At 38.6% G+C, this 15541-nt stretch overlaps 1 protein-coding gene across 2 annotated transcripts in view; it reads left to right on the plus strand.

Moving 5' to 3' along the window:
• The window catches only part of ARHGAP15 (Rho GTPase activating protein 15), a 320905-nt gene that overhangs the window by 243172 nt on the left and 62192 nt on the right, over nucleotides 1-15541 (plus strand). The window lies entirely within an intron of this gene.

Here is a 15541-nt window from a genome sequence, read left to right on the forward strand (position 1 = left end):
ATATTGTTTTTTCCTGCTGAACGTGACAGGGAAAATTCAGTCCTCGCTGAAAACCTGATTTGTTTATCGAGTAGTGCTCAGCTAACCCTATACATTGCAGGCTGGAAAATGCCCTTTGAATATAGCTGTCCACTTTGAGAAATAAAAATTAAACTTTCAGCGTTTTAAACAATGCAAAGGTTAAATAAAAGCTAACAATGCCATCGGTAAGGGCCAAAAGATGTGTTAATTATCTGCTTTCGACATCCTCTGTGTCTGTCTCTATTTCTCTCCCTTTATTTCTTGTGTGTGTTCATGAATGTATGTGTTTTTGCAAGTTAATGACAGCAAGTCAGATCCACTTTTTATTTCCAAGCTTTGGCCAGTTTGCATTTCAATGTCATAAAAATATAATTAGTAGGACTTTGTGCTTCAGATTTATAAATTCAATATGCTTTCAGAATTATTATACCTGTTATTCAGCCAAAGGTAAGAGGATTCTATTAGCTAAATACATATTTAGACACCTAATAAAATCCCTTATTCAGTTCTGTTTCTTAGTTTCAGTTCACGAACAGTAACCACTATTCTGAGTTAAGATCTTGACCGTTTAATTTTTAAGGAAAAAGTAATTAGACCATATTATGGATTAATCCCTTGCCAATTTTCATTTTTAAATCAAAGTAATTTTAGACTTGGGAACTACATAATTTCATGCAGAAAAAGTATGTTTTGCCAACCTTATTAAAGTCTTTAAAGACCATATTTTCTATAGGCTTCCAAAAATTATCCCACAAAAATGTGTGGGTGCACCCATCTGTACACATGAATGGGCAGCTAGGAGCATAATTATCCACTTTTGCACATGCAAATGGAGGTGTTTAAGCACAAATTAGCTGACCCCCAGATTCTGCTGGTGCATTTCTCTGAGCTGGTTAATACTGTTTTGTTGAATTCTATAATATAGGCTAAAACCCTGGAAAGATTTTTAGATACAATAACTTTTCTGTAAGATATCTAAAATCTCTCAAGTCTTTTAACCAATATTTCTGATGCAACAGTGAAATGAGGTGTAGCTTAGTGCCAGTATTTGGGTGTTATTTTGGTTATAACGACTGCATGGTTCTTTCAATAAAATAAACTCCTTTGGCTCCAGCAGTGATTACTGCCTGCCACTGCTTCTCCAGAAGCAAAATATATATATTCCTACAGAGGAAAACTACTGCACTAGGATTATAAAAAATTGACCATCAATCTAAGTCTGTATGAGCAATCACAGCCGCTTTTGGAGTTATTTTGTATTAGAAGCAATTTACCCATCTGGAAGAACAAAGATATGTGCAAATGCTGGATTGATTGACTTCCAGCAGATGCTTAAAGAAAGTTAAAATCCCAGCTACTTCTGGGGTGCCTGGCCTCGATTTCTGACCTGGAAATGTTCAATATGTTGAATAGCTCTTCCAAAAGCTGGGGCAGCTCGCTGGCACCTTGGCTTTGTGCTCCCTGCTTGCTGATGCTCTCCCCACCACCCCTGGCCAGGCTCCTTGCCCACACAGCTGCACAGGGAAAAGGGGAGCAGTCGTAAAGCTTCTGGAATGAGACGTGGAAATCAGTGGCTGCATTGCCTCGGTGTTGATTGTGTGAGTATTCTGGGATGGGGTGAGAAACGGGGATGAGCCTTGATCGGGGCGTTGCAGGGTGAAGGGGTGAGATGTAGGACAAGGGTGTGAGTTTCTTGGGTGTGGGGCTAAATCATAGCTTTGTGCTGCTACACGGGTTTAAGGAAACAAGCATTTATCCCAGAGCTTAGAAACCCAAAGGTTAATGACCCCTGGAATTCACATTTACCCCCTATATGGTACCCAAATGTGACAGCGCTGCTGCAAGTCCTGATGGACAAAGGCCTGTGAATGGAAAACCAAGTTTATATTGTAATTCAAGATTATTTGAATTTACTTTATTTGTGAAATCTTTCCGTTTGTCTTCATGCTTTTGTACATTTGAAGAAGAGGTTTAGGCATTCCTTGATCCATGGAGATTGCTTTTCTTCCTTTTCTTCCCTTTGATTCCACTTGCCTAATAATAATGGGCATTATCTTATATCCATATTTAATTTTATTATGTCACTCGCATTGCAAGAAAAGGATGTTCTTTTCAAACATTGTAATGCATTTAGTATTTCACTAGTCATCAGTTAAATCAATTTTTCCCTTTATTGGATCTGAATTATAAATCAACTAGTCATTGTATGGGATACTGTATATGAATGTACAGTATATCATTATGATGTATCCTATAATAATGTCTCTTAGACATGAAAACTAAAGATGGTGGTTTAAAGTGCTGAGAGAGAAAAAATTGGAAACATCTGTTAGTAGGAAGTAGAGAAGACTTTTCATTAAAGTTTGTCAAGTGTATTTGATAGGAAGAACACACTGGGCCGTATTCTGCCACCCCTTACATACACCCACCCCAGTACCCAGCCTGCTTTTTCTGGCTCGTGTAGAAAAGCCAAGATTATGGGAGACACTGAAAAGCCAGCTGTCTACTTTGGTATAGCAGCTCAAAGAATCTGAGACCTGGGGCAGAGGGAAAGTTTAAGGGAAAAGAGATATTACAATACAGTCAGTTGTCTTTGTCTGTGCGGTGGTAATGAAAGCTGTCCTGCTCTTACATTGAATATGTCAGCAAGATCATAGGGAAGAAGTGGTGTGGGACAGTCTTGGGCAAAAGCTCTTTTATTTCCACTTATCCACTACTCACAAGAAGAGGAAGCCTTAAAAAAAATATAAAATAACAATTTGAGGAACACAAAGATGTGTTATTTGTAGGCTTCTCGTGAGCAGATCTCTCTCCCAGGGTACTGTGAAAAAGCTAGGGAATGAAGAAAAAACAAAACAGGGCAAAAATGGTTAAAAACTCCTGGGATGGTGTGTTTTATCTGAATTGTAGATATCCATGTAAGCAGACATGAACTATCTATTTAAGAATACCCTAGCAAGGCCACTTCACACTTGCACAGGTTCCTCTGCTTGTGCTGGTGTTGGCAGCAGGGATTTTGGCAGGGCCAAACCGATGGGTTACAGCTCTGTCTCTGCAAAGCCAGCCAGGGTGTGCTGCTGCTGGCACCACCTCACAGCCTTGTCCTAGGGCTGGAAGTGTGGCACAACAGTTGCATGTTCTTCTCATCCCTGCATCATTTTTGCACACTGTCAAAGGCACGTTTGCACTTTAGAACTCCTTAGGCACAAGGTGAAATACCCTCTGCACCCACAGCACAGACCTCTTCTCTGGCTGGTGCAACAGTTTAAAAGCCAATATCTCACCTTGCCTTTGCAATTTTTTCCCATTTCTCCCAGCAGTCTCTGAGCCCTGCCGTTTCCTTGATGATATACAGAAGTATAAAATCAGATACTGCAGTCGCAGGGCCCGGTGCAAATTACTCCCCGAGTCAATAGAAAACAGAATATTGCTTATTGATTTGGTCTAGCCTGTTGTGTGGTCGATGGAGAACAAACTAATACAAATAAAATGAATCAATTGGAATCTGGCTGTGGACCTCAGTGAGTCACATGAAGTAGGCTTCTGATATCCTTTATCATCACGCACAGCCAGTGAAACAAGAGTGCTCCTGTCTTCTGCTGGCGCGGAGAGTTACCTCAGGCTATACTGAAAAATGCTTTTTTCTTATTTTTAGACCTGAATCAGCCCATGCCAGCAAACGTATTCTTGTGAATACAGATCCTACTTTGTTGTAATGCCCATGGGAAGGCGGTAGTGTAACCTGTTTGGATGCAGCTGCAGACCACCTGTAGAGAAAGTCAAATTAGGGAGAGACCCCACTGTTCTTTGCATTAATGCTTTTTGTGTTGTTGCCTGAATCCCCCTCCCTCCCCCTTCAATGTATCTTTCTCAACTGGGGAGATGGAGAGCACATTTTAAGACCTTCTGTCCATTTAAGGCATCTTGTGATTGAAAGATTTGAAAGATTGTAAAATCTCCCCAGTCACCAATCAGCGATGCTGTGCAAGAGCTATAACACTTTCAGGATGACTTTTCCTCCTGATCTTGCAGGTTTGGGAGGTGTTGTCTTTGTGGAAAGGGCTTAAAGGGCACATTTTTATCTCCCTCAAGTAATCTGCATGTTAGGGAATTCTCCTAGCTTCAGAATGGCAAAGTCGTTGTCAAGAAGTAAAGCCCTAACTTGCCACACTTTTTGTCCCATTGTTTCTAAATAAAAGATGGCCAAACAAAAGGAAATGGCTCAAGTCTAAATGAAGTGCCTGTGTATCCTGAGTATCCACATTTAAGCTGGCACAACCTCACTGATCTTACTTAATGACACTGAAGGTCCCTTTTCCTACAGATTTGTCTGTGTTCAGGACACAGGGATAGTTAAGCGTGTAAACAACTGGTTTGAGATTGTATATCCTTGTTATGAGAAGTAGTTTTAGTTAGTTTAGTTAGCACTTCTGCTATCTCAGCTGCAACTGCCAACACTGCTGGTGTCTGTAACTTCTCAGCAGATTAAGCTTTTACTACTTTACCAGGTAGCATTTTGTTGCATAGCAATGCAATATTCTACCTTATGTCACATAAAAACTGCCTGCAATGAAAATTCCATGTCATTTCTACTTTTCACCCCATTTCTTCACAGATGAATCCCACTGTTTTACTAATCGTTGACGTACTAGTTAACACAGGCAGAGCTTGTAGATGGAGGTAATGTCATCAAGCCTTGCCTCATTTAAAATTCCTTCCTCTCGCTGGTGATATCAATGTTCGCTGCAAAGACACTGATGATACTGAATTTAATTGGTATTTATGTGTAGGGTCATGTGTACTCTCAAAGAAGTTTCTGTGTAACTTTTCCCTAATTGAAATTAGATTGAAGTGTTGCTGTGTACACTGAGACTTAATGGTGACAACGTTGAGCCAGCTTCGGAGCTCAGATGCATGGCACGCATCCCAAGAAATCTGCTATGATGCTCCCACATACATCTATGCATATTTTTATGGTACAAGAGACATAAGGTGTGGAAAAGGAGCAGTCTCTTTAAGGGGGATGTGGCAACCCTATCTGCCAGTCATCTTGCCTCTGCTGTTCTATTCCTTTTACAGCCATTCTGCCTGGCTGGTATCTATAACATCTTTACGTGCGTGTTCAATGGCTGCACGGTGATTAAAACCCAGGGGAAAGGGAGAGGACATGGCAGCAATGGACTGGCAGCACTGGTACTGTGTGAAAATGCTTTTTGGTCTGATTCAGTGATGTATTTCTCACCCCCTGATATTTTAAATAACGTATTATGTGAGCAACCTGGTCTGCAAACCATTTTGGAACTCGGTCTGATGCTCACAGCTGTTGTGCAATGTGAAGGGCCAGTGCTGATAACTGGCTATAATGAAATGTCACCATTAAATCCTTTTTTTGCACCTTATTTTAACTCCAGACCAGTGCTCCCTCTCCTCCCTAACACTTGTGGAGAGTACAGAAAAGTGAATTCTCACTGGTAGAAGTGTTTTGACTGGGAGTTTAATTTATAGTAGCTCATAGAATTGCAGTGTGTAATAAGCAATGTCCTTGAACATTTTTCATGTGCTTCTAAGTGACTCTTTAAAAAACATTGGTTTCCCTTGTAAAAATCATTAAACTTGTTAAGGAAGAAGCAGTAGTCTGGGTTGGTAGTCGTCCCAGTTCTTTAAATACTAGTGGATAATTAGTGACATGAATATATTAAATATATTTCAGGTATAAAGTTGAGGAAAATCACCAAATATTAGCAAAACTCCAAAATCAAGCTACTTTGTGTCGCATGCTGTTTTAATGACTGTGGTTTATAAATGTGCATAATTCCAAAGAGATCACATGTTTCACATAATAAAAATTACTGTGACATAAAATATATATTTTCTTAAAAAGTACTTGTAATATCAAAAGGACTGTGAAGTATTAGCCATTTAATACAAATTTATCTTTTCTTGCAGATGATTACATTTTCATTTTAATTGCTCACATTTTCGGTTCTGATCTTAATGTTTTATAGTAGTGAAGACATGCCACAAAGAAAGAAAGAAAAAAAAAAAGATTTTATTTGTTAGTTAACAGTCTTCAGAAGTCCTAATTTGGCCAATGTGTTCTGCTGCAAAGTCTTGGAATGCTGTCTTGCAGTTTCAAAAGTGATCTTATTTGGCTTCCCAGAAACTATTATGCCTGGAGGATGCCATGAGAACAAGGGCTGCCTTGTTAACAAGTAGAAAACTCTCAAAAACAAGATAGGATCCTGATATAAATCATAATTTAGATGCACAGAGCTATGTTCACAACCACAGTAATGTAATTCATTTACATCTAGTTATTACTTATCTCCACCCGAACTCCGAAGTTCAGGAATGCAGCTGCCTTGTGCCTTGTGACTCGTGGGGGTTAGGGAAGAATGACATCACCAAATTTAAGCACATTACCACGCTGACATAGTGGCACCTTGTTTTCCCTTCCACGGATAGAGCGGGGATTGTGTGCTACCCCCCATTCTCCCAAAGAATACCTTTCTTCCCCTTTCAAGCAGCTGCTATATGAAGGGTTGCAAATGTCACTTCAACTAATGATGAATGATGCTTGACCCTTGGACCTGTTACTATGAATTTTATGCAATGCTAAATTAATATGAAAGATCTCTGCTAGAAGACTTCAGCTATTATGCATGCAGCATAAATGATATGTTAAACAATCCAAATTTTTTTCTCATAACCATGGTAAAATGCAGAGCTGTTTCAACGTTTTTTGATGTGTATTTCCACTTCAGATTAGTATCTTTTCTTTCTAAAAATATTTTTGGTAAGCAAATCAGTTTGCGAAAAACATTGTCAAAAGGGCAACTGGCCCACATGTCTTTGTTGTTCACGTTTGAATATAATTAATTATGTAAAGCAATAGTTAGTGGGAGCTTAACAATTAGTAGAATCTGTCAAATAGTCACAGAGAAATTACTAGCTAATTGAACTATTGGTTTTTTATTGTTTCAGGAAGCAGGACAGAGTGTCATTCCTTTATCTCTTAAAATCGTTATTATGGCACATCACAATTTTCGAGCAATATATGCTTCTTAATAGATTAATGCATAAATAACCCACCCATTAATGCCACAGTGGGCAAAAGTGTTTGAAATAAAACCACCTGTTTTAATTAGTATTCAGATTCATGCTGTTAAAAAATGGTAATCCTCTTGCAGTTATATGACATTTTTAAAGCTTTGAATTTCCATCTGTATCTTATATTATGATGTTTCAGGATTGTCGTGAGTTAATTATGTTAACTTTGGAAACATTGCCTGCATTTAGAATGAAAAACTTCAGCTTGAATAGCCAGCAAAGCAGATGCTATCTTTCTTGTCAACTGCTTTGTTGTGTGATGCCTTGAAACTTTTTTATAAGATTCTGTCTCCAAAAGGAAGTATAAATCTCCATTTATTTGAAATGTTGCTCTAATCTAATCAATATTTTAATATATTTCTCACGGGAGGGACCTGAATGCATCACAAGGAACCAAAGACATGAAAATCTCTTATTTTATGTTGAAATCCTCTTGTTATTACAAGTCCATTCACGAGACTAATTTGTAGAACAGGAAAAATCCATGTACTATAAAGTTCTAAAATTGTTTTGAAGCATACCCTTCCTGTAATATATGCCTGTAAGTTGAGGTGGAATGAGAGGGATTGGAAGCATTACAATTAGGACACACATCCAGATAAACCCTGGGAAAGAGAAAGGGAGGCACAAATCAATGGGCAGCGTGGCAAATCTGCTCTGGGTTCTACGACAGAGAAAACAAAAAAGCAAAATGCTGATGTGCACGTGAGGTGGAGGGAAAGGTGTGATGTGAGCAAGGATTTGGTGGATGCAGGGGATGCCATGTGAGGCTGTGTGGGAAATGGAAAAGATCGTGACGTGAGTCACCCGAATTCCATCGCACCCCTTCCGTGCCAAGGAGGAGCCACAGGCACTGCCAGGCGTGTTTGCGTGTGCCCCGGGGTGTTCATGCATCTCCTGAGGCTCTGGGGAGAAGGAATGGAATGGCACGTGGAATGGCACTTGGCAGGGGGGTGGAAATATTGTCTTAAGCCCACACTGGCCCCAAAATTCCAACCTTTCAGTCAAAATGACCAAGGCAGGGTCTCAAATGTTGCTGTGTACGCAGCTCTGTGTCCCACCAGTTTTGTGTGTCCACGGGTTTCATGAACACAGATACTTTGGGTTTCCACACCTGCAAAGGCATCCTATTCCTCCAATGGGAGTTATTTTTGCTGTCACAAAAGTATTAATGTTTGTGAGCCACAAAAGAAACTGAAATGTGCAGGATAACCCACACCTGGATCAGGACAGGATGCACTGGCGTGACTTCAAAGTGGATGGAACCCTGAGTTTGTATTAAAAAAGTGCACCAAGAGTCTTCCACATTCAGGGTGACACGTGATTCTCCAAAGGCATAAAAATATTTGAAAATTCATGTTATTATTAGCACTATTATTATCAAAGGACATTTCGTTAACATTTGAAAGTCCTTCAGTGCACTTGAAGATATATTTGTTTTAGCAACTTATATAATCCCCTCCTGTTTAAAGTTTTGTTTTAAACACATACAATTATCATCTCATATGCCCTGATTCAGTAAGCACTTAGAAGCATTCCTATCTTTAACAGCATAGCTAGTCCCAGCTAATATCCAGGGAACGGAATTAGAGCTTCAGATATTAGCAAAAAGTAATGCAAATGTGAATTAAGCAACATGGTTTTGAAGTAAGTTGACTGAGGACTTTTTATTCCTTAAACCAAACGTGAAAGTTTGACAAAAAATTAAAAAAAAAAAAAATCAAAGCGAGCATTACTGATATTAATAATTATTTTTAAAGTATATAAAGTTGAATAATTTAGTCTGGCAACTTGAAGGAATTAGGCACTGAAATAACCTTCCAGTAAGGCTAGTGAAGAAAAATGCTAATGGCTTTAAGGCAGAGCCATCATCAGAAATGTAATATATAAGCAAATTTAGATATGTCCCTACATACATATATATATCTATATGTACAAACCTATGGACATATAAAATAAGAATGGTATTTTTGTTGGGTTTTAGGATATGTCACATTAATTAACATAATTGAAGTTACCTGCATTTCCAAGCTAACAGAATGGACTGTAATATACTTGGACTATTTCCAACCTAATAGAATTTATAATTTAAATTAATATCAAATTTTATCACATTTCTGTTCATATCTTTGCCTTTCCTCCTGTAACTTTCCATACTGACAAACCTACATCTAGCATGGTGCTTGGCTATGGAAAACTCTCACTACCTCATGTCTGTCCATGAGGTGAAGTGATATTCTCTGTTCACTATATAAATGACAACAAATTATTGTCAGGTAACAATCCAAATAAACCAAATTTTCATGAACTGAACCAGGGGAGGTGAAGCCTGAATTATTCTTATTACCCAGATGAAGTCCTGGATATTTGTCTTAGGTTTTTCAAGGCAACTCACTTTATTGCTTATAGAAAAAAAAAAAAAAAGTAATTCCTAAAACAAGGTGCAAGTATTAAAGTGCTAGTTTGGAAGTATTTAACAAAAGTGTCCTTTCTTTTTAAATAACTTGAATAAAGTGTTTAAATGACCTCTTCCTAACCAGAAGAGAATATAGAGAAGAAATTAAGCTTTATTGGTAAATTAAAGCCCAAATCCCATGGTTGATGAGAGATATGGTCCGTTTGAAATAGTTACAGTTTCAGACTTTCTCTTCTACAATCAGCGGGTGGAGACCAACATAATCCAATTAATTGTAATTCCCTTTTGTGGCACTGGTACAGTGGTGAATGATATAGTAAGTCCATTGAAGTCTTATCTTTGGTCAGATAATCCAAATGGATTCATATTATGAAACAGTCCTTTATAAAAGTTCTGATGAACAGAAGTGTTTTGACTTTAGCGAACCAAAAGATAAATTTTATACAAAATAAACTGTTTTGTCCTTGACATCTACAGGGCTTGTGGGCACCTGATTTCATGTAAGAATGCTTCTTTCAGATGCTCTGCTTCAAAGAGCCCGTTCATTAAAAAATAAAAATGTAAAATTTGTTCTCTGGACATCCTTTAAAAAGCAAGGTGTGAGAACAGAGATTTATGTGTAAGGGTAACCTGTATCCTTGGAAGTAGTCCCATCAAAATAAAGGGGTTACAGATATGAGAAATACGTGAATAGCAGTTTGAGAATTGTTTAGATTTCTATTTTTCTAATAAAACAACAAACTAATATTTCATTGGTAGTCCTTATAGCTGTAAACAAACCATATATGTTTGTTCCTTTCTCGTATTGTAGGAGGACTAGGGGAATTGCTTAATTTTAGCTTGAGCTTTGATCTATTTACATTTGGAAGCCATTTACATAAAGGAAGTTATAATGATCTTTATTGTTTTGTTAATTATTTCCTTTGATTATTGAAACTCACTCACTGAGGCACAAGCTCATTGTTACTGGGGTCAGTCACAATAATATATTTGGCTGCATGCAACAAGTCAGGATTGGGTGGTATTCTTGTTTTTTGAATTGTTTTCATGCAGACCCTTTCAGTTTAACAATCACTGGAGACAGGACTGATTTAATGCATCACTTGTCTGATCCAGTGCTTCATATTTTGTATTTCTCCTTTTCCTTTAAAGTTGGCCATAGCAAGCCCACACTACAGCAGAGTGTTTTTGCTTGTAGCATGTTGAAATCTCATATTTACTAAAGGATACTGAGATGCCATTTGTGGAAGACAACACACTAGACAATATATTGAGGTCAGCGCTTTGCAGACTCTCTCAAAAATACTCTTTTTCCTTTTTTTTTCCCCTCTCCCTTAAAGTATCTGGTTGAAATTTAATACAAAGAATTTTTTACCCTTTGGGGTACATTACATGTGAAATAATTTATGACCCATGAATCACAAGAAAGCAGTGAATTAGGTTTCAGATAAGTCTGCCAAATATTACAAAACATTGTGTACAGATTTTTGGACTATGAAAAGGCTTTTGACAAGAATGGAAATAGAAGCAGTGTTAGAAACAGCAAGAAGGGGAAGAACAGAACAGCTATATGACAGAATCCTAAAGCACTCTGAGTTAGTAGCACAATTAAAAAGATATGAATATGAACATATTTTTGAAGTATGAAAATGGAACAGAGAGTCATTGTCCAATTCCTTTCTGTATTAGATCTTGAGAGCCTTCAATTTATTTAAAATGTAGATTTGCGGACACTGATACACATAATTCTGATAAAAGATCTGACTGTAAATGGGGAAGGAAAAAAAGATAAAACCCCTAAAATTAGATTGCAGAGAAGCTTACTGAAGAGCAATTACACAATAAAAAAAAAATGTTAATAACAGATTTGAAGTTGGAAGGCAGATATTTACCTTGATTAATGTATGTATACAAAATACACAGCAAAGAGAGGAAGATCAATCAAGTCAAAAGCAGAATTCAGAATGGACTTTTCCCTTTGAACAGTAAAATGTATCCTGAAGAATAAGTTACTGGTCTAGGCAAGTATTTGATATTTTTGTTCTGTGGTCATTAATCCAGTTCAAAATAAAGAGGGAAGAATAAACAGAAAGAAAAAAATAAAGTGTGTTTTAGCTATGAGAAAGAAACTGAAGTTACTGTGCAATAAGTAAGTAGAGAGAATTAGATAGAGGACAGAATCTCAGCACTGTAAGACAAATGTAATTTCCCCTCAGCACAGACATTTAATTTCTGTGAGCTGCAGAAAGTCTGCCAAACCCCTTCCCGGGGTTCGGGCAGCCTTGGTGCTCTGTGGGAGGGTAAGAGCTGGGTGGGAATTCCTCTGTGCTCTTTTCTTGTCCCTTTTTTTGAACCCTGGGTGGTACCTGACTATTTCTGTGGCCCCAAAAGCAGGAGAGATCAGCCCTGCAGGTCTCCATGCTCGGGCTGTGTCTGCCTGCTCCTGCTCTTTGTTTACAAGTCACCTCCAAGCGAGTCTGGCAGAAGTATGTTGATCTGTAAACAGGTGGTCTGTTTATTCTGAGGGAGCTTTCAGCTGAATTTTGAGGGGAAATAGTATCTCTTTAAAATCATTCCTTTTCCCATACGGAACAGTTGATTCAGCCAAATTTAATGAATTTTAAAAGTACTTGTAATTATAATCCCATCACAGTAATTATTGCTTCAGATGAGGATGATAGAATATGCTAACTCAAAACTAATATCCGTCATTGAAGCTTGCAGCAGGTATTGGCAGTGAATAACATATGAGTATCTTGGTGATGATACCTGGTTCTGGCTGCCAAAAGTATTGTCCTTTCAGTACCACTGCATATTTTTTATACTTTCAGTTCTAAACAGCAACTGACAGTGTAGAAATTTCCCCAGCACTGTGGCATCACTGGCCACCACTTTTCCAAACCTTTGAACTCCTCTGCACTTCATCATGTACCACCCCTGAACTCCTCAAGTGTACTGGATCTTTTTCACAGAAACAATGAGACAGTTCATCCCTCTCTTACTCTTCGGACTTTGTGGCATTATATGAGGATGAATATGACCCAGTGTGCCCAAGTACAGAAACCTTTTCTTTTTCTGGCACAGGCTGAGGTTTAAGTTAGCAGTATTTGGTTGTTCCAGCATGCCCTCAGGTCAGAGAATTGTCATTTTGGAGGACTGGAATAAGCAGCACTCTGGGTGCTCACAGAGGTATTCTGCATTTAAAGTTGCTCAGTAATTTGTGCTTGGACTTCATGGAAATGGGCACTCCAATAATAAAAACTCATTCAGGCACTGTAACATCACAGCTTAAATTTTCTGTTGAAAGGGCATGCCAGTTCCTCCAGCAGAGGAGGAGAAAAGCACACAAGCTTTCTTCTGCTGATTATATCCTTGGTTATTCATCAGTGCTAGCATTGGATGGATTCAGATGAGGCTGTTTAGAAATCCATTGCAGACAAGATGTAATGATTTGCTTAGCTGACATTTTCCTTGATTTGTTTAAACACTCTTGGAGATGCAGGGCTGTGCATTGAGTTCAGGCAGGGCAATGGATCTCCCAAACCTAGCAAAGGAGAGATGAAGAACTCACAAAAATCCACCTGAATGAGGAAATGATTGCTTCACAACAGTTGAGGGTTTTGTTGTGCTGTTTCATAGAAGTTCCAGGGGGTTTATGCACTTTGGAGTGTGTATATAGGCTGCAACATCAGGGCAGGATTTAACTTGGGTAAATCCTTTGCTGTTTCACCAAGGGATTGAGCTCCTTGCCACAGAGTGTGAAAGAAACTTCACCACCTCACAGCATCCCACTGCTGTCATGTCTGGACATCTCTGTGCTTGATTGCTGCTCTAAGTGTTTGAAAGAAGCTGTTGGCCCAAGAATGCTGCTCTGTGTGTGCACTGGTGATCAGAATGGCTGTGGCTTGGAAAATACAGGTACAGCAATGGAGCACACACACCTTTCAGTGGACAAATTGATGTTTGTGCTGTCAGCCACGAGAACAGCCCTCACAAAGGGATTTTGTGATGAAGAACTGTGCTGGTGCACATGGAGAACTTCTGCTTGACTCTGTTCCTTCCCTTTTCTCTCATTGTAGACATGAATGGTCTACAAAATAATTTTTATTAATATAACTATTTAAAAACAAGGAAAAGGAGATGCCTTCAAATTTTACACAAGGTTCTTCAAGTTGGAAGAAAAGCATAACACTGGTCAGTTGGTTTTTTCCTAGTGTTTGCATGAGGAATTTTCATCTTTCAACCACAGGATTCTGTTTTGGATCTCTCAGTAGTAAAATGTCTATTGGGATGAGTGAGTCCAAAAAATTTCCCAGGGTTTAAGCCAACTGGGAATTCTTTGTGCACACCCAGCTCATTCACAATGATTTTGTGATTGTAAGGATTATTTGACAGTGCCATGGAGGACTTTCTCCAGGGGAGATCTCCCTCATCTTGTACACTGATCAATGGGATAAAAACTCTGCTCTGAGGTTTCCCACACTGGAAGTGGAAGTTGACATACCCAAATGCCAAATTTTCATCCCAGTACTGCCATGTGCAGCCACCAGCAGGGAAATGATGGAAAAGGCAGCAACACCAGCAAATGTGTCACAGTATGAGACCCAAAAAGACCTTGTCTCACCAAAGGCTTTAGAAAGATGTTTGAGGGCAGAACCTGCACAGCAGACCAGGCATTACCAGCTGGGTTTCAGGGCTTGATTCCCACCTGATTTGGGGTCATCCATGAGCTGCAGGAATGTGGAATGCTCAAAGGGAGCAAAAATTTCTGAAGGTGGTGCTGTGGCACATGATGGCAGCACGGGCAAGAGGCAGCTTAGAGCTGGGAAAATACAAGCTATGAATTATCTAAAAGACAAGTGAGGGAGCAGGGCTCTCAAATGACTGCATTTTGCTCCTAGAGATTAGTCTACATACCAGGCAGGGCATGTGGTTAGAGGAACCACATCCATTTTCTTTCAAAACTCAGCTCTCTCTACAGCTTTGGTTGATTTTTCATACTTTTTGTCTCTGTCTGTAGCTGATCTTTCCATAGATTACCTTCTTCCTTTCTGTACCTCAGAATGGCACCCTTAAACCAAAGCTGATCTCCTGTTTGTTTCTACTGCAGACATTACAAGTGCCATTAAAAATATGAATTGTTGCAAAGGCTGAATAATAACAGAGTAAAACACACGTTCCCTTCACAAATGTATTGTATATCGATTTTTTTTAAACTAATAACCTTGACAAGTGCCCACACTATTTTTTCCCCCTTAATGTGGTCTTTATATTTTCAGCCTGAGTATTAGCATAAATTTTATGGGATTTTCTGGGCATATTTGTGTCTGTATCTAAGATATATGATATCAACTGGCAGTGATAGTTGAACTAATCAAATACTACTGACAAGTTAAAGCAAATTTTTAGGACTGTGAGATTTTGAGCATCTTCCCAGATACAGTATCTCCTGACTGAAAGCAGTCCTTGACTGTCAAGTTTAAATACCAGATTTGGGACTTAATCTTTATGTAAGCAAAACACCCCAATAAGAAATATGTCTGAGTAAAGCCAAAAAAGCCAGGTCCTCCCCTTAAACCCAGCCTGAAATGTGTGTGTGTGTTTGTTTATGGCCCTTTTGCCATGGCATGTGAGAGATTCCAACCAGTGGGAACCAAACGAGAGTCTTACAGTGAATGGACTTCTATTTTCTTTTCCTTTTTTTTTTTTCCTTTTTTTTTTTTTTTTTTTTTTTTTTTTTTGACTTGGCATTTGTTCCTTCTAGCAAACATTTTTAAAAACTCTCTTATTGCTAGAGGGAAAATTGACACCCTTTGCTTTCACGATGATACATTCCTAACACGTTTCCTTGAAGAGCTGGAAATGGTGCAAAAATCTGGTAAGATAAGTCTCTATAAAGCCTTAGAAGTCAAGCATTCCACTTTAGACATTTAAGACAAATGCATGGCAAAAACAAGTTGTGTTTCTTTTTTTTTTTTTTTTTTAAGGTTTCTA

This window comes from Oenanthe melanoleuca, chromosome 7 (assembly GCF_029582105.1).
Source record: "Oenanthe melanoleuca isolate GR-GAL-2019-014 chromosome 7, OMel1.0, whole genome shotgun sequence".
Lineage (NCBI taxonomy): Eukaryota > Metazoa > Chordata > Aves > Passeriformes > Muscicapidae > Oenanthe > Oenanthe melanoleuca.